The sequence below is a fragment of the Anabrus simplex genome, chromosome X, assembly GCF_040414725.1.
Source record: "Anabrus simplex isolate iqAnaSimp1 chromosome X, ASM4041472v1, whole genome shotgun sequence".
Classification (NCBI taxonomy): domain Eukaryota; kingdom Metazoa; phylum Arthropoda; class Insecta; order Orthoptera; family Tettigoniidae; genus Anabrus; species Anabrus simplex.
The window spans coordinates 190,744,273-190,764,079 of NC_090279.1; the positions used below are offsets into that span (position 1 = coordinate 190,744,273).

The 19,807-nt window shown below is 38.4% G+C and overlaps 1 long non-coding RNA gene across 1 annotated transcript in view; it reads right to left on the reverse strand.

Annotated features, from left to right (window-relative positions):
* Positions 1 to 16,001, reverse strand: part of LOC136886513 (uncharacterized) — a 32,192-nt gene extending 16,191 nt beyond the window's left edge. Inside the window, exon 1 of the long non-coding RNA XR_010861813.2 lies at positions 15,790 to 16,001. This is a non-coding gene — a long non-coding RNA (uncharacterized lncRNA). The remainder of the gene's footprint in view (positions 1 to 15,789) is intronic.
* Between the last annotated feature and the right edge of the window lie 3,806 nt (positions 16,002 to 19,807).

The following is a 19,807-nucleotide window of genomic DNA, read 5'->3' on the forward strand; positions in this document are numbered from 1 at the left end:
CATAGCCTGCACAGTTGCTAGGTAACATTGTCTGACCATCCAACCATACCTTACATCACAGACTGCACGGTTCGTTACACTTTCGTCACACATTCTGAAGCGTCAAAAAAATGATTATAGATAATAATAATAATGTTATTGGCTTTACGTCTCACTAACTACTTTCACGGTTTCCGGGGACGCCGAGGGGCTGGAATTTAGTCCCGCAGGAGTTCTTTTACGTGTCAGTAAATCTACCAACACGAGGCTGACGTATTTGAGCACCTTCAAATACAACCGGACTGAGCCAGGATCGAACCTGCCAAGTTGGGGTCAGAAGGCCAGCGCCTCAACCGTCTGAGCCACTCAGCCCGGCAATTATTATAGAAATATCTACAATAATGTCATGTTGAACTTTTCACAACTGCATCTTTTTGAAATACAGTAGTTTTCTACAGTGGCTCGGAAGGATAAAAGAATAAGAAGCTACCAAGAACGTCTGATTTTACAGAGACACATAAACTTTTAATCTTATATAACTCAGAACTAGCTTTTTTGAGATGTCTTACTTTTGAACCAGATGATCTACTCGTGTGTATATATATACTGAGCTGTCAATCAATTAAAAATTTTGATCAGATAACGAATGCCTTTAATCGATTAATCTTTTTTTATCAGGTTCACACACTAGAAGTTTGAGAATATATTTTATGTACCGTAATTCGATATGCTACAAAGTAGAAGACCTCCTTTTTTATATTTTGATTATATTGGTGGCATGCAAGTAATCCATATTATTGTGCTTTTATGGCCGCATTGGACCACTGTAGTCAATTTCTGTCCGGTCTTCTATGAAGTTTTATGGTTCTTTTTCTGTTCTTCCAGTATTTCTTCATTCTATCTGATCTTCGTTGATGTTCCTCTTCTGAAAATACCCTTTTAGTTGTTTCTCTTTTATCACATTTTGGTAGGAATCTAATTTTACTATTCTTCAATTTGTTTATTTTGTTTGATTTATTCTTTAAATCCTCCAGTGTTATGTCAAATTCTTTCATGTCTTCTCTTATTTCTTTTATCCAGACAGGTTGTTGTTTTTGTTTCCAAAGCTTTTCCAAAATTCTGCGTATTAACCTGTCTTGAGATGTTCTCAGCAGATGACCAAAGAATGATATTCTCTTCTTTCTCATGAAATCCATTATAGGTTCTATTTCCTGATATACTGCTGCATTTGGGATGATACACCATTCTCCTTCTTTTTGGTACTTCTTATTAATGCATGTTCTTACTCTTCTTTCTATTTTTAAAATTATGCCTATGTTATTCTTCTACATTAGTTTAAATAATGTTTCACTTCCATAAGTTATTTCAGGTGGGACTACAGTTGACAAACAAACATTTCATGCGTATTTCTGGTTACTTTTTGGGCAATGGATAATTTATTTGTTCTTTCTGTCCAAGAAATTTTTTCATTTAAATTGTATGTTATAGTTTTTCCAAGGTATTTAAATTGTTTTACAATTTCTATTTCTTTCTCACATATCAGAAACACTGCTTATTAAAAGGGGATCTATTGCCATTATTTTAGTTTTTTTTTTTTCAAATGAAATTGTTAATCCTATTTTTCCAGCAAAAGTTTGGAGACTTGTGACTTGTTTCCGAGCTTCATTAAGGTTATTAGCTAGTAGTGCCAGATCAACTGCAAATCCTAAGCAATTTAGGTGTCCAATTTTTATATTTTTGTTATTCTTTTTGTACCATTCCCTCATCAAGTATACCAGAGTACAATTAAACAAAAGTGGTGATAGTACATCACCTTGTCTTAGTCCTGTTCTGATTGTGAATGCTTCGGATAATTCTCCTCTAAACTTCACCTCTGATTTAGTGTTTATTAACGTTAAGCTTATCATTTTAACTAATTTAGGATGTATTCCAAAATTTCATAATATTTTTAATACTGAAGGTTGGTGAATGCAATCATAAGCTTTCCAAAAGTCTACAAAAGTGATAATCATTTGTTTGTCTTCTTTTGTAGATGTCCATTAATAATTTTAGTGTTATGATTTGATCTAGACAACTACGCCATGGTTGAAATCCTCCTTAATTCCTTTTCCAGTTGACATTTGCACCGATTGTAAATTATTCTTGAGAATATTTTATAAGTACAATCCAGGAGTGATATTCCTCTAGAGTTACCAGGATTTGTTCTATCTCCTTTTTTGTATAAAGGTGAATTACTGCAGTTGTCCAATGGTGAGGTAATTTTTCATCACTCCAAATTTTAATCAAGCACTGGTGAAGTGATTCTCTAATTGATTCCGCTGCATTTTTCCACAACTCGGCAAATGTTTGGTCTTCCCCACAAGCTTTATCATTTTTCAGATCTTTAATGACTTGATTAACTTTATCAAAGCTGGGTGGATCTATATTTTCTGGTGGAGTTTTAATGGGCATGTCTGTGTTTATATGAAGTAGTTCTTTTGGTTCTTCACAATTCAATAATTCATTGAATATGTCTGCTAGAATTTGTGTATTATCTTTATTATTATGTGCCATCTCTCCGTTTTTATCTTTTAGCATAAGTGTTGGCGGTTCATATTTTTGAAGTTGTTTACTAAATATTTTATAGTAATCCCTAGAATTGGTCTTTTTGTGATATATTTCTATTTGTTGAATAATGCTCTTTTGATGTTGTCTTTTAAAGTTTTCTGACAATTTTTTGGGCTAGTTTTCCTTGCTTGGTAAATTCTTCATGTGATGTCTCTGTTTTCTGACTTTGATGATTTAACCGGGTCTGATGTCTACTTTCAAATGCTTTATCGCATACCTCATTCCACCATTGATGCTTTTTTCCTTGGACTTGGCAAGGCTTTTTTCTCAGCTATGTCTTTTACTTTTGGGATGATCTCTTCTAATTTATCTGTTTTATCAATGTCTCGAGTTAGTTCTTTATACTGTTCATTGTTTATTAGTTTACGGAGAGCATAAACTTTTCTCAATTTACATTTTGATTTTGCTTTCTTTACTGGTGTGAATTTAATTTTGATTTTCAACATGTAATGGTCAGACCCTATGTCTATTCCTCTAAGTACTTTAACATTTTGGATTTCCTTATGGTCATTCCTTTCCATACAAACATGATCTAATTGCCATTCTCCTTTTCTCCAAACTGGGTGTTTCCATGTCTTAAGTTTATTAGGTTTTCTCATAAAATACCTAGATTTTGATATCATATTATGGTTTCTACAAAACTCTATCAATCTTATGCCATTTTTATTGGTCTGTTTTTGAGCTGGCTATTTTCTTATTATGTCCCTGTATCTCTTTTCTTTACCTAACTGTGCACTGAAGTCGCCTATTAAAATTTTGGTATGATTTTTATTTATATTTTTCACTGTTTGATCCAGGAGGTCCCAGAATTCATCCACTTCTTCTCTAGTTTTTCTCCTATTGTTTTTATCATTTGTAGGAGCGTGGGCATTAATTATTGTGAAAATTTTTATTCAATGCCTTTATTGTTAACGTCGCGAGTCTTGGGGATTGTACCTGAAAATCTATTATCGAATCGATTATTTTCAAGTTGACTATGAATCCTGTACCAAATTGTGGACAATTCCTCATCAGTCTTTCTCCAGGGATGTCTTTGTACACTCTATACCCTTGGGATTCCATGGGTTCCTGGTCTGAATTCCTCATCTCTTGTAATCCTGCTATAAGGATCCCTTGTTTGTCTAGTTCATTAGTTAGGATTTTTCATTTTTCCACCTGTGCCAGAGAGTTGATGTTATATGTTGCTAAATAGTTTATCTGTTTCAATTTTAGTCTTTGGTTTAGTCGTTGGTTTGTCTTGGGTATTTCCAGAGGCTCTGACTCATCTTTCAAGCAACTGCCCACCGGATCCAAATGCAGTCTTCCCTGGCTAATACCGAGCTGTGGAAATTTACCGAAAAATTTCTGTCCATTCTTGACTGTCAAAGGCATATAGCCTTGGATGGAGCAAGCTCTGAGTTACAACTATGGTTGTGAACCACAAAGGTTGCCTCAAGATGTTCTCTGGCTGTCATTTTATGGCACTGAGCCAACCCTCCTCCTTTCCCCGGGCTTGGGACCGGCAACAGCAACTACTGAGCTACTCAATCCACCCAGTAGGTACTGCAGGCATAAAGTAATCCATATATTAAAATAGTTTACCAAAAACAGTTTTGGCAAATCCGTCCATCCGTTCTACTGGACTGATTTGCTTCATTTTTGTTTTATTCCCTCCGGAATTACCTGCCGGTGAATCACGAGACATTGGTAGGTCTCTAAATTCATCCAACTGTCAGAAATCGGTAAGAGTCACAGCAGGTAGAACAACAGAGGGAAGATGAGGAACAGGGAACTGTTGCTGAGAAGTGTAGAAGTAGGAGGAAGGGAAAAGTTAGGAAAGGGAAATGTGGAGTAGAGGATAGGAAAAGACAGGTGGAACAGAGCTATGGGAGGGAGAAAAGGGAGGAGGAAGTACCTTCTACAGCTGTCAGGAAAAATAGGGCTGACCAGGAGAGGAGGGGATCAAATGAGGTGGGTAGGGTTCAGGCTTTGGTCATTGGGGATTCCATTGTTAGATATTGGGGAAAGTGTGTGGAGGAAAGAGAACCAGGGTAGAACGTTATCCAGAAATTAGTGCAGGCAGACGTTTAGGAAAGTAGAAGAAGAGAAGGTGGAAGTGTTTCACGTTGGTACCAACAATGTACGGCAAGCAGGTATAAGTACCAGCATAGTGTGGGATCTGGTTAATGCAGTACAGGTGAAGTTTAAGGAAGCGTTTATTATCAGTGGAATACTGTGTATGAGGGATACTGACTGGAAGGTGATTGGGGATTTAAATGAGACTATGGAGTGGGTATGTGACAAACTGGGAGTGAGATTTCTAGATCCTAATGGATGGGTATGTGATAGGGATCTGCTCTAAGGTGACCTTCACTAAAAACTTAGTGGTACGTATAAGTTAGGCAATTTGTTTAGAAAGGTTATAGGGAGGTATATTCAGGGAAACAGGGTGGTCTAGGGAGCGGTGATAAGGGTACAGGGATCGGGAAGTCAAGGAGGGGTAGGGATGACATAAAAATGTTAGTGCTGAACTGTAGAAATATTGTAAAGAAAGGAATAGAATTAAGTAATTTAATAGATATATACTTTTCAGATATTGCAACAGGAGTTGAATCATGGCTGAGAAATGATATAATGGATGCAAAAATGTTCTCACGGAACTGGAGTGTGTATCGTAGAGATAGGATAGGAATGGTAGGACGGGGAGTATTCATTCTGGTGAGAGAAGAAATGTAAGCTACGAAAAAGTTAAAACGCATTTCTAAAGATAATAGGCAACTTGATGTCTTTGAGGAGTACAGACTGGGAAAGGGTAGTGCTGATGCTGATTCAGAATTATCTGATAATGAGAAGGTAATACGAACGACAGAAAGCATGACCAACAAATGGCAAATAAGTTAATATGGGAAGGGCAGCTGATTCAGAAAGTGATAGAACGAACTACAGGGAAGAATATTCTGGATGTGGTGCTGGTAAAACCAGATGAGCTCTATAGGGAAACCGAAGTAATAGATGGTATTAGTGTAGTAGTTAAAAATAAATGTGAAAGAAAGGAAGGTAATAAAATCAGGACTATTAGGCAGTAACATATGGCTGATAAAACAGGCATGAGGGAGTTTTAAAAAAGTAACCATGGTCGGTGGAAAAGGGTAAATAAAAATGTAAACAGACTCCGGGATGGGTTTAAAGCAATTGCTGAGGAATGTGAAAATAGGTTTGTACCTTTGAAGGTGGTAAGGAATGGTAAAGACCCACTATATTATAACAGATAAGTAAAGAGACTAAGAAGGAAGTGAAGGCTGGAAAGAAATAGAGTTGGAAATGTAAGTGGTAGTAAGGAGAATTTGAAGGAACTTACTAGGAAAGAAGTCAACTATGGATAACATGATGGTAAACATAATTGGCAGTCATACAAATTTTAGTAAAAAATGAAAGGGTATGCATAGGTACATTAAGGCAGGAACAGGTTCAAGAAGGACATTCCAGGAATCATTAATGAACAAGGGGAGTGTGTATGTGAGTATCTTAAAAAGGCAGAAGTATTCGGTCAGCAGTATGTAAAGACCGTTGGTTACAGGGATAATGTCCAGTTAGAGGAGGTGAATAGTACTAAAGAGGTATATTGAAATTTACCTATGATTACAATGACATTTACAATAAGATATGAAAGTTGAAAACTAGAAAAGCAGCTGGAATTGATAAGATTTCTGGGGATATACTAAAGACAATGGGTTGGGATATAGTACCACATCTGAAGTACTTATGTGATCATTGTTTGCATGAAGGAGCTATACCAAATGAATGGAGAGTTGCTACAGTATCCTCTGTGTATAAAGGAAAGGGTGATAGACATAAAGCTGAAAAATTACAGGCCAGTCATTTAACAAGCATTGCGTGTAAGCTTTGGGAAAGCATTCTGATTATATTAGACATGTTTGTGAAATTAATAACTGGTTTGATAGAAAGCAGTTCGGGTTTAGGAAGGGTTATTCCACTGAAGCTCAACGTGTAGGATTCCAGCAAGATATAGCACATATCTTGGATTCAGGAGGTCAAATGGATTGTATCGTGATTGACCTGTCTAAAGCATGTGATAGGGTGGATCATGGGAGACTGCTGGCAAAATGGAGTGCAATAGGACTAAACAAAAGAGTGACTTCCGACCCTGCAATAATTAAGAGGGGAATTCCTCAAGGCAGTATTATTGGACATTTAGGCCTATGTTTTCTTATATATATATAAATGATATGTGTAAAGAAGTGGAATCAGAGATAAGGCCTTTTGCGGATGATGTTATTCTGTCTAGAGTAATAAATAAGTTACAAGATTGTGAGCAACTGCAAAATGACCTTGATAATGTTGTGAGATGGACAGCAGACAATGGTATGATGATAAACGGGGTTAAAAGTCAGGTTGTGAGTTGTAAGAGAATCTGCCACCTGGGTGATTGCCCTAAATGCAGATCAGTAGTGATTGATAGAAAACATCGACGTACACACAGACAGGAAGGGTGAAGTCCACAAGCCTTCTGTATGACCATTATCATTACCAATAATAAAGTGCAGGGACAATCTGTTGAAAAATTGGGTGTCTACTTACCCAAACCATTATTCAGTCATGGCCAATTGAATATTGCACTATCTCGGGCAAGATTGTGACTACCGTTAGATAAAGAAGACCAAATTTTCCCATGAGATTAACAAATTCTGCTTGTTTCAGTTCATCTAATAATTTTGATCATTCCTATATCATACAACTTGTAATTTTTAACATCTGGTTACCGTGTCCCTACAGGAAAGATGGCAAGTGTGGGATTTGAGAACTTCCCGTAAAATCTCTTCGGTGCCACGTTCATAGGCAGTGTTGACCGGCTTAGTATCTTGTACAATCCACTTCACTATATAGTCGTAATTTCAGTTTTCTTATTAGAGGACACAGGCTTCACTATGAGGTACTTCGAAGTTGAATGAGACGATGACCGGGTAGAGACACTAATGAATGCAATTACACTTTGGAAGTGATGAATATGTTTAAGATGATATTGAAGACCACTTTTACTTCCAGTACAACTGAATGACTTTCCGCATATCTTACAAAACACTGTTTTTCTGTCTGTCACCTTACCACAATTGTTTACCTTAAATCTGAAACTTTCACCAAGTTTTCCTTGCATTGGTTCATAAGCCATATCTGCCACTGAAGTCAATGTGAATATATACTGTCTTCTGAATAACAAACAAACACAAACTGAGGTATATATTGTCACTTTTTCTACTGTGTCTTTCAAGGAATTGGTAACACTCCATTCTCACATTACCTGGAAATTTCTTAATGACAGTTTCTTCAAGTACCTTCCCCACACCTACCCATTATGTCACTTGACTGTGTTTTGTAAGGTCCACAAATATACCAGAACAGTATGACCCGTATTTCCTTTCCAATACTTTGTAAAAGCAATGGCCATAACGCTCGTTTTAGACAGAAGCATTTAAGGCGGTGGTATTGCTTTTACCTTTCTGAAAGAGAGATATGAACATCACCTTACTTTAATGACCTGTCAATCATACAATAGCTGAGGCTCGCACACCAAATGGCAAATTAATATATATAGGTTTTGTGCCACACAAAAAACGTTATTTTTCCTTCACCAGAAAACAATTTTAATTGGTTAGATTAATCGGTTAAAGCATATTCATTGGTTAATCAGATTTTTAGATTAATCTGTTAAATGGTCTGATTAATCAATTAAACTGACAGCTCTAATATATTATATGCAGGTTTTCCCCCCACATCTAAAAAGCTCGCATCCACACAGGGGGGCGGGGTGAGAAAGGGTGAAATAGAAATTGACAGATTATAGATGAATGTGTGTAAGTCCCAGCATAGCTTTTGACCAAACTTGGTACAGATATGAGTTACTATCTGGAAAAAATTCTGTGGGGGCAAGATACGCCTAGCACTCCTATGGGTGGGGATGAAATGTAAAAATAACCAAAAATGATTGATATTAGTATCGAATCCATAGTTTTCTGGGTCACTGAGATAAACTGGTGCCTTTGGTTGTAGCATCATATACAACCATGAACCTGGCTCAAGGGAGACAGGGATACCTACCCTGTCCTCCACTTAAGTAATTCTTGCCTGGTGCGTCAACGTCGCGGAGGTGGGCATCCTACACTCCAGTAGGCCGGAGTGATAGGATGGCTGAGTTCAGACAAGGACCCAGTCCCGTGGGGTACCCGCACTGCCTTGTGGGATGAGGAGGGATCCTCAAAGGCTAAGGGAGTAAACCCCGAAAGAAAATCCTTCTTTATTTAGGCCCTGCGAGCCAGTAAAGAAGTTATTGTTTTATTGCTTTCAATGTACGGACAAGCCTCGGATCGAACATACCAGAAAAAGACTCCAATTCTGACACTTCAGGAACTAATGATGACCCTAAGAAGGCTAATGCTTATCCTGAAATGCAAGAAGATATACAGATCAAAGACATAACAACCGGAACAAACCTTACCAAGAAACCAAACTGAGAGCAGGAACCCTAAATACAATTACACTGACTAACAAGTGTGAAGAGATAGTTGACCTGATGGAAAGGGGGAAGATTCATATATCAGAAATAAGTGAGACAAAATTAAAGGGGATGAAATCAAAGAAACTGAGGGAAGATTACAAGCTATACAGGCATGGTAACAAGAAGGAAACAAAGAATGTTGTGCTACATAAAGATATTGAATTCATAACAGATATCACATATATAAATGAAAGAATGACCAAAGCCCGAGTAAAACTTGGCAGTAATCCAAGTATATGCTCTGCAGACAGGATGTAATGATGAAGAAAAGCAAGAGTTCCTTGAGAATTTGGAGGACCATGAACGAGAGGATAATATTATGATAATAGGGAATCTAAATGCTCAAGTTGGAGTAGATAGAACAGGCTATGAAGAAATAATGGGGCCCTTTGGATATGGGGGAAGGAATGCTGAAGGCAAAAATGTCCTAGATTTCTGTGTCAGAAATAACATGATAATAAAAAACACCTTCATCAAGAAACAAGACAGCCATAAAATAACCAGATACAGCTGGGATGGAAGAACTAAATGATTATGTAATAACAGATAGAAAAAGTGGAGAAGGCATGAGAGATGTAAAAGTTATTCCTAGTGAATGTTTAGACAGCGATCACAGGCTATTAAGAGCCGACTTGAACTATAAGATTGTGCGAACACCAAGTACACAGAAAATACCAAGAATAAAAGATTGGAAATTGAAAAATGAGGCAATACAAAAGCTTTTCAAGAGTTAGTAATGGAAAAGGTAACAAAGAATGAAACACAAAAGTGCACAGGAGGATCGGAACCTGTTTAAAACAACATTAGTGAGTTGTGCAACAGAAGTAAGTGGCAAAACAAGAGGAGGAAGAAAGAAGAAAGAGACCAGTTGGTGAAGTGAAAAAGTAAGAGAAGCTATTAAAGACCAAAATATGGCAAAGAAACATAAAGATGTTGAGAAGCAAAAACAAATGCAAGGTGTCTTACCTCAAGATAATAAAAAAATACCCAACCTCAAAGAAATATACAGAGATAAGAAATTATTAGTGAAGAGAATTGTCAAGGAAGAGAAGGATAAGAGTTGGGAGATGTTCACACAAAAGCTAGAGGACGACTCAAAAGGGAATCAGAAGATGTTGTATGGAATACTGAAGAGTGGAAGATCAGACAAAGAGGATATTAAAGCAATTGAAACAGAGGATGGAATCCTAATCCGGAATATAGAAAACATCAAAGAAAAGTGAAACTATTTCGACAAGGTGTTAAATGGCAATGAAGAAGAGAAGCACAAAAACAATGAACCTATCAAATATGGAGAAGAAGAAAGACCAATTATGTGGTCGGAAACAGAAAATGCCCTGAAGCATTATGAAAGGGGGAAAATCACCGGAAGTATCAATCAATCAATCACTACTAGTCTTTTCTTAAATGATCGTAAAGAAATTGAAAAATTATTGAACATCTCCCTTGGTAAGTTATTCCAATCCCTAACTCCCCTTCCTATAAACGAATATTTGCCCCAATTTGTCCTCTTGAATTCCAACTTTATCTTCATATTGTGATCTTTCCTACTTTTAAAGACACCACTCAAACTTATTTGTCCACTGATAGCTCGGAACATACCACATACCACTTAATCGAGCAGCTCGTCTCCTTTCTCCCAAGTCTTCCCAGCCCAAACTTTGCAACATTTTTGTAACGCTAAACTTTTGGCAGAAATCACCCAGAACAAATCGAGCTGATTTTCTTTGGATTTTTTCCAGTTCTTGAATCAAGTAATCCTGGTGAGGGTCCCATACACTGGAACCATACTCTAGTTGGGGTCTTACCAGAGACTTATATGCCCTCTCCTTTACATCCTTACTACAACCCCTAAATACCCTCATAACCATGTACCCTTTATTTACAATCATATTTATGTGATTACCCCAATGAAGGTCTTTTCTGATATTAACACCTAGGTACTTACAATGATCCCCAAAAGGAACTTTCACCACATCGATGCAGTAATTAAAACTCAGAGTACTTTTCCTATTTGTGAAACGCACAACCTGACTTTTAACCCCGTTTATCATCATACCATTGCCCACCGTCCATCTCACAACACTATCGAGGTCACCCTGCAGCCACTCACAATCTTGCAACTTATTTATTACTCTGTACAGAATAACATCATCTGCAAACAGCCTTATCTCTGATTCCACTTCTTTACACATATCATTGATATATATAAGAAAACATAGATGGATTATCTGCAGATATAATCAAAGCGGCAGGCAGCCACTTCAGTGGCTACATCGAACACTAGGAGTAATCTAGAGAAAATAAGATACCAGATGAATGGAAAAAAGGATTGATCACACCAGTATTCAAGAAAGGAAGCAGAAGAAAGTGTACAAACTACAGAGGAATTACCCTGCTACCACTGCCTCAAGATACTGGAAAAGATCATAGCAAAGAGATTAAGAACAAGGATAGAACATCAGTTTAAAGAAGAACAACATGGCAACAGAGGAACAATAGACCTAATTTTTGCCGCTAAACCACTAATGGAAAAGTACTGGGAAAAAGGGAAAGATCTGATAGTAGTGTTCCTAGATATAGAAAAAGCCTATGACAGTGTTCCAAGGGGAAAAATATGGGAATGTCTGCATAAACTAGGGGCACCAAATTCTCTAATTCGTAAGATATAATTGTTATATGAAAACTGTGTAAGTAGTGTACAAATAGGGAATGGTAGATATGAATGGTGCCAAACAAAGAGAGGTGTACACCAAGACAGTGCACTATCTCCACTACTTTTCCTTGCACTCATGGATGTAATCATTAAAGAAATTAAATCTACAGAACCTGGAGATTTGAAAGCATTAGTGTTTGCAGATGATGTAGCCATTCGAGGAGAGACAGAGCAAGAAGTCCAAAGGAAATTAGATGGCTGGGTCAACAAATTTAAGGAATATAAGTTAACTGTGAGTAAGAAGAAAACAGTAACAATAAAATTAAATAGAACACCCAGCGAATGTGACCTCAAACTTCATGGAGAGAGAATTGAATTCGTAGAAAGCTTCAGCTATCTTGGAAGTACTGTATTGAACCAGCAGAGTGGTAAATTGTTAAATTGGAAATCCAGAACAGAGTGACAAAAGGTTTCACGTTCTTCTATCAGGTACGAAATCTAGTGTGGGACAAAGCAGTTCCCGTAAAAGCCAAACAAACAATGTTCAAATCTTACCTCTTGCCAATCATGACATATGGGTTGGATATCTGTGTGTTATTGAAAAGAGACATCAGCAAACTGCAAGCATGTGAAATGAAATTTTTATGATCTGCTATGCAAAAAACAAGAAGAGACAGAATTAGAAATGAGTGCATTAGAAAAATGACATGCAAGTGACTTGTACGATGGAAGAAAGACTACGCATTGCATGCTTGAAATGGTTTGGGCATGTGCAAAGGATGGAAGAGACTAGAACCTCCAGATAATACTTGGAAATGGCAGTACCTGGAAGGAGACCTGTTGGACGTCCCAGAAGAATGCGGCTGGACCAAATAAATGCAGACCTTATCGAGAAAGGAACAACACTGCAGGATGTGAAAGGAGAGGAACTCTACAATGACAGGAACCGATGGAGGCATATTGTCTACAAAAGTCCTACCCGGCCCGCTGGAAGGATATCCAGATGATGATGATGATGATGATGAGATAAACTGTGACACAGTGGATGCCGTTTAAGTCAAAGTTCAGCCCCAATCGGAATGGGGGGTTAGAAGGGTGGAAAATGTCCGAGATTATTTATTATTAATAAGAAAATCGCACAAACGTGCAGAGAGTTAAGGTTCATTGTTCTTTGCTATATTCCATTAGTGATTTAGTGCGCTTGTGGCACTCGCTGAAGTGGTAGCGTTTACAGGCCTTCCCACAGAGGCTGCATACACACTCTGGTGAGGGTTCGTGGAAACTGTTTCTTGTGCATAACTTGTGGTGGAAACCGTGCACCGCAAGCCTAGTTAGGTTGCTTCGTAAATTCTTGTTTGGTCCCGTCCGGTTCCGATCTAGCATTGCATCTGTCGTGTAGAATTCGGGCCAGGTGTCCGCTCTCTTGTTTTGTCTGTCCCGAAGTAGGTCCGACTCTTGTTTCGTCGCTGGCAGCTGTTGTCTGAACCTCAAGTCTTCTATGAGGAAGCACGTTTTTGCAAGTTCGTAGGCCAGTCTCGAAGGGGCGTATTTCGATATTCCCAAAGTTCTCTTTAGGTATCTTGCTTTCACACACTCAAGGGTCAAGAGGTTTCTAGTTGTCAGGTTGTTCCATATGAGCTCAATGCCATAGGTCAGAACAGGCACATTCTTTGCATAGAAAAGTGTTAATGTGGTGTCTAGTGCTAGTCTTGTCAGATTTTTAATGTCATAAATGGCTTTTATGGTGGCAGTTGCCCTCTCCCGTATGTGAATTTTGTAGGATGATCCCAATGGTTGTAGGGTGATGCCTAGGTACTTGAAGGAGTTTACGATCTTTAACTCTTCCGCTCCGTAGTGTATTTTGTCTTGTGCAGAGGTTCTTCCTCCCCACCAGAAGATCATTTGCACTGTCTTGTTGGTATTCAGCTGGAGTTGATTATTTTAAACCCATTCCTGGAGCCGGTCTACAGTGTCTTGCAGGGCCTCCCTGTCGTGCGAGCCTAATACGATGTGATCTGCGTAGAGGTACATTTTCACTGAGTCCTTTTGTAGGATGTCTGTGATTTACACTATAAATTGAGGATAATTATGTCCACCTTTTCAATACAAATACAATGTGACAACATTCCCGATGTGTTAATGAGTTAATCCTCAATTTATAGTGTAAATCTAGATTCAATACGGACCAAAATGTTCTTAACTTTAAAAAAGATGTCTGTGATGTCTGACATGACAATGTTGAATAGGGTTGGGCTAGTCAGGTCTCCTTGTAAAACGCCGTTGGTCTGTACTATTTTTTCCGAGGTTGTCACGCCATCTTTGATTATGATTTTGTTGTCGGTGAGCAGGGTTTTGATAGCAGCTGTTGTTGGGTTATCCTTTCCTGTCATACTTTCAAGTTTCTTCATGTCCACGATTATGGATGAATGTATGTTTCAGCATAGCTCTCAACCAAACTTGGTTCACATACAACTTCCTACTATGTGGAAAAATTACTATGGGGGTAAGACCCTCCTACACACTAAGAAACTAACAGACAAATGTCTATGACCTTGGCTGCTACCCTTCCTCACAGTACATGTAAAGTCTACACTGCTTGCTGTGACACTATAGGCAACAAATCGGTTAGCCATGACAAACAACATTTTGTGCATATTTCTGCTAATAATTAAAGAAATTAAAGGAAAGAATTAGCTGATAGGACAACAGAGCTGTACAAATTGTTTTTCAAAATAATTCTTATAATTCCTAGTTTCAGCCAGATAAAATGTAATAAATATGTAATGTTTTCTCCACAAAGTGGGGCAGGTGTTCCCACTCCCCCCCCACCACTAACCACCGCTTCTGCATATGACCCTACATTAGAGCCGGAAACCAGGCCAAAGAGGTACTAGTATACCATGAAGTCTTGTTAAAATGTGACAAAATGTGACGAAGTGGCAAAAAGTAAGGTTACGGGCACATACAATTTGAAACTGCACGTTTTTCTTATTTTCAACCAAGGTGCAGGTAGTCTTGTGGGCACAAATGGTGCAAGCTCTATCGGCAGCAATAGAAAATTAGTCGTCGTGACAGCTGACACAAGCGGGCGAATGGCAACAGATCAAATAGTCGCAAATCTGAGATTTAAAGTGCCTCTGTTTTAATTCTTCTATAGAAGTAAGAATACTTTTAGGGACGGGTTGGTGAATCCATAGCAAGCATACAGGAAGGATCTCTCCTCTCCACTAGTTTGGGTATCGTTTTAAGTAATTTTGATTTGCTATTTCGCTCACTTCACCTACAAAGGCTCCACGGAAGTAACACCAGAAAGTGAAGCAAAGTCCATGACAAGGACCTGCTGCTCACTCATAGGCAAGTCAGTGACCTATACACACTTAATTTCTCACATACTGTATTTAGATACAACAGTAAAACTCTTGACCAGTGGGTGCTATTGTCATTTAATGGATTTAAAAAAAAATTGCTTCAGTCGCACCGACAATGGGATAGGAAAGGGCTAGCGTAAGAAGGAAGCGACCATGGCCTTAATTAGGGTACAGAAAACCATGTTGAGGGCTGCCGACAGTGGGGTTCGAACCCGCTATCTCCCGAATGCAAGCTGATAGCTACGTCACCCAAACCGCGCAGCCACTTATTTACTGGAAATTGCCCATTTAAATGTAGGCCTACATAAAAACCTGAATGAAGTCTAACCCCATAGGCTACACTATATGTAAGTTATCATAAATAAAGGAATATTACAGAAGAGTATGTGAAATTCTTCGATATACCTCAATTGAGACGCAGTAAAATAATGTGTGATCCTAAACATCTTTATAAGGCCGTTTTCCTTCATCATTAAGCTTACCAAACACCTTACCATACCATACCATACCATACCGGTACTTTTTTTAAAACAAGGGTTGATAAATATAAGTAAATATCGTAAATGACGCAGGCTTAAGAATAGTGTATGTTTATTAATTATTAAAATGTATTGTAAAATAATACTTACAGCAGCAATTATTATTCAATGCAAGAAAGTACGACCAAATCCACAGCTGATGCTCGATATTTCTTGAATGCACAAAGCCATATCTCATCACTCAAACAGGAGTAATTCAAAGTTAACAATATTACTCACATTCATTACTGAATAATCATACCAACGACATTAACATTATATTTATTGTAAAACACGTGTGTAAACACAGTAAAAATTTACGATGTAAACATTAAAGGTTCGCCGCAGAAGATAAAGAACCAAAGATTTTATAGTATGTGTAACAAAATCATTAATGGAATACTGTAAAGAACAGTAGTATAATTCATATTATTTTACATCAAGGACCATAACTATATGCACGTTTGTGCGCATTTCATACTAAAAGTACTATGTATAAATCAAGGAGCGCGGACTACGAGGAGGAACATACCTCAGGGAAATTTCGGTAATTCTCAGCCATGGATAGAGAATTGCAAATGGCTATGTTGTATGCCTTGTATAAATGATAACAGTTTTGTCTCCATCTCCACATCTTGTATCTCTTTGTCGTGTATGTTTTGGGTAGACTGTGGTGTGATCGATAGAAAATAATTTGTTTTATTTGTAAGTGAAGAAGAAATGATGACTAATGATTAAGTTACAAGAATTATAAAACATTTAACGAAGGAGGAAGAATTACTTAGAATATCATGGTGTGTACCTCCCGGAATGTGCTTGTACCCCCCAGTTATTGAGGTTATTTTTCCTTCAAATGTAATTATGGTCCATGAGTAGAATTGTATGAACGTGATCAGTTCTAATATCACTGTTCAACCGGTTGCAGTATTTTGTTGTAACTAATTGAAAATGTTTATGATACAGAGTTATTCAGCTAAGATGTCCACCTCAAATAATCCGAAAACCATGAAAGTTTTCCACTTCTAGTAATGGTACTAGGGGCTCGCGATCGAACTTGCAGTACTTTACCTTTTCCAGGGTGTCTGTATGGCTTGAGATGACTGCACTAACTTTGTTTTTTAATTTTTTTTTTTATTTCGTGTGGCTATTTCTAGCCGAGTGCAGCCCATGTAAGGCAGACCCTCCGATGAGGGTGGGCGGCATCTGCCATGTGTAGGTAACTGCGTGTTATTGTGGTGGAGGATAGTGTTATGTGTGGTGTGTGAGTTGCAGGGATGTTGGGGACAGCACAAACCCCAGCCCCCAGGCAATAGGAATTAACCAATGAAGGTTAAAATCCCCGACCCGGCCGGGAATCGAACCCTCTGAACCGAAGGCCAGTTCGCTGACCATTCAGCCAACGAGTCTGACGTTTTTTTTTAAAATGGAATAATCTAACAATTACAGACCTGGCAGTCATAGAAGGAGTGAAAGCAAGCTTCCTCAAACACACTCTGTGCATGTCAAAATTCACACAAACGAGGCTGGTATATGAACTGGCAAAGGATGATCAAGTCTTTCCATACGCCAGGTGATAAGTGTAAATGTGAACTTTGCAACAAAACATGTACAAGATACCATCTACTCAGTTGTGCAAAAAGAGTGAAATCTCTCATAGAGTAGGCTACAGCAAGAAGAACTAACTATTTAAATATGCACAATTGTGTGCATTCCGTTTCATTCATTCATTAAAATGGAACTGCGCTGTTTTATTCACCTTTTAACTGTAACTGGCAGTTTTCGATCTCTATTCATACATTTCAGGACTTCTTCATTAATTACTGTTGCTGACCACAGTAGACTATTTTAAGCAATCTGCTGTAAGTCCACATTTTAAAGACATTGATCTTCTTCGTTGTAGCCATTCTAGTGTCTGTCCATCACCATATAGAAGTAAAAACTAGATATAACATTTTACAAATCTTTCCCTAACGCTGATTTCATAATCTCTACTTTATTGTGAAAGCACTACAGACATTCTGTATAGAGCATGTTTCCTCCATGTCTAATGCTATGGGTTTTTACGTCCCATGAACTGCTTTGGCGTTTTTCGGAGACACCGAGATACCGGAATTGTGTCCCGCAGAATTCTTTTACTTGCTAGTAAATCTACCAACAATAGGCTGACGTGAGCACCTTCAAATGCCACCGGACTGAGCCAGGATTATTGAGTTTGCCAATTTGGAGTAAGAAGGCCAGCACCTGAACCGTCGGACCCACTCAGCCTGGCTTCTCCATATTTGATGTCTATTCTTTATAAAGCTTTCAGTCAATCACCACTGATTTGCATTCAGGGCATTCATCTACGTGGCACCTGGTCTTTTCTTAAGTGATGATAAGATAGAAAGTTATCAGTATCACATATCTTCCTTGGTAAATTATCCCTGTCCCTAACTGCTCTTCTTATAAATAAGTATTATCCCCAATTTTTCATCTTAAATTCCAACTTAATCTTCATATTATAATCTTTACAACTTTTAAAATCTCCACTCAAGCTAATTTGCCTACTAATGTCATTCCAAACCATTTCTTCACGGACAGTTCAGAACTTTCCGCTGAATCAAGCATCTCGTCTCCTTACTCCCAAGTCTTTGCAGCTCAAAGTTTGCAACATTTTTGTAACACTGCTAGTTTGTCAGAAATCACACAGAACAAATCGTGCTGCTTTCCGTAGGGTCTTGACCAGTTCTCGAATCAAGTAATTCTGGTGAGAGTCCCATATAGTAGAACCATTCTCTAATAGGGGTCTTATCAGTGATTTACATGCCCTCTCCTTTACATCCTTACTATAACCTTTAAGTACCCTCATAAGCATAGAAAGAGATCTAAAACCTTTATAAACAATGCCGTTTATGTGATTAACACCTAAGTACTTACATTGATCCCATGAGTTACTATCACCTCATGAACACAGTCTTCTCTTGGTGAAATTTACAATCTAATTTTTCACCCCGTTTACCATTGTCTGCTGTCCATCTCACGACCTTGTCAAGGTCTTTTTGCAGTCGCTCACAATTCTGTATCTTATTATTACTCCATAGTATGTCATGGTCATGGTCCAGTAATATCTTGTAATGATCGAAGGTATTTAAATTTATTGCTTTTTATTTTGTTGGTGAGCTGTTGAGTGGTAGCCTAGCATTCATAAAGGTACCCCACGAACATACTACGTTGGCGTAGGAGGGGAAGAGGTGATACTCCCACGTGACGCATCCCAGGTGGCGGATAGGGGGGTCCTAACCGGCTTGCTGGCGGACTTGAGCGAAATAAAATACCTCTCGCGGACCGCTCACTCATTCCCCTGTGGGTGGGGGACGCAGTCGAAGAATACACCCATGGTTTGCCCTGCCTCTCGTAAGAGGCAACTAAAAGGGACGACCAAGGGATGATCGAATTAGAACAGTGAGACTACTTGTAATTAGTACCACCACACGGGGAACACCATGGGTCACTTTTACTTGCGTGTAGTACCACTATGTTAGGTGATTAGTAGCGACAGTATGTGAATCGGGGTGAGTTATACAGCACCTGTGATTAGTACCACTCTATGAGCGACACCATGGGTCTGCCTTGACTGTGATTAGTACACCTGTGTGGGGAACACCATAGGTCTGTGTTACATGTGTGTATTACATTACCTCTGAGTCGTACCAAAATGTGTGGAATACCACGAGTCTACGCTACTTTTGATTAGTACCGCAACAATGCAAATACCATGGTTCTACTTTTCTAGCAATAAGTACCATTATGAGTGGCTGGTGACCTGGATTTTGGACCCCTCTAGGCTACAAGCATCATCGATTCAGGATTATGCTTTAGAAGCAGTCCCTTGGTCAGTAATACTATTGTTTAATGCTAGTTTCTGGGAATGTGGGGCATTGCAGGTCGGATCCACTGATTGTTTTAAATTCATATCCATCCATTCATTCTTCGTCATAACGTTTTGAATTCTGGTCAGTGGAGGTTTTTGGACTTTTAAATTGTAATTACATTTCGTCTCATTTCGTACCATTAGGGGCCCAGTGTTCTCCCTAGGACCTTTTTAATGGGCGCACTGCCCTGCCGTTTTTACTGACTGCCCGGCTAATAT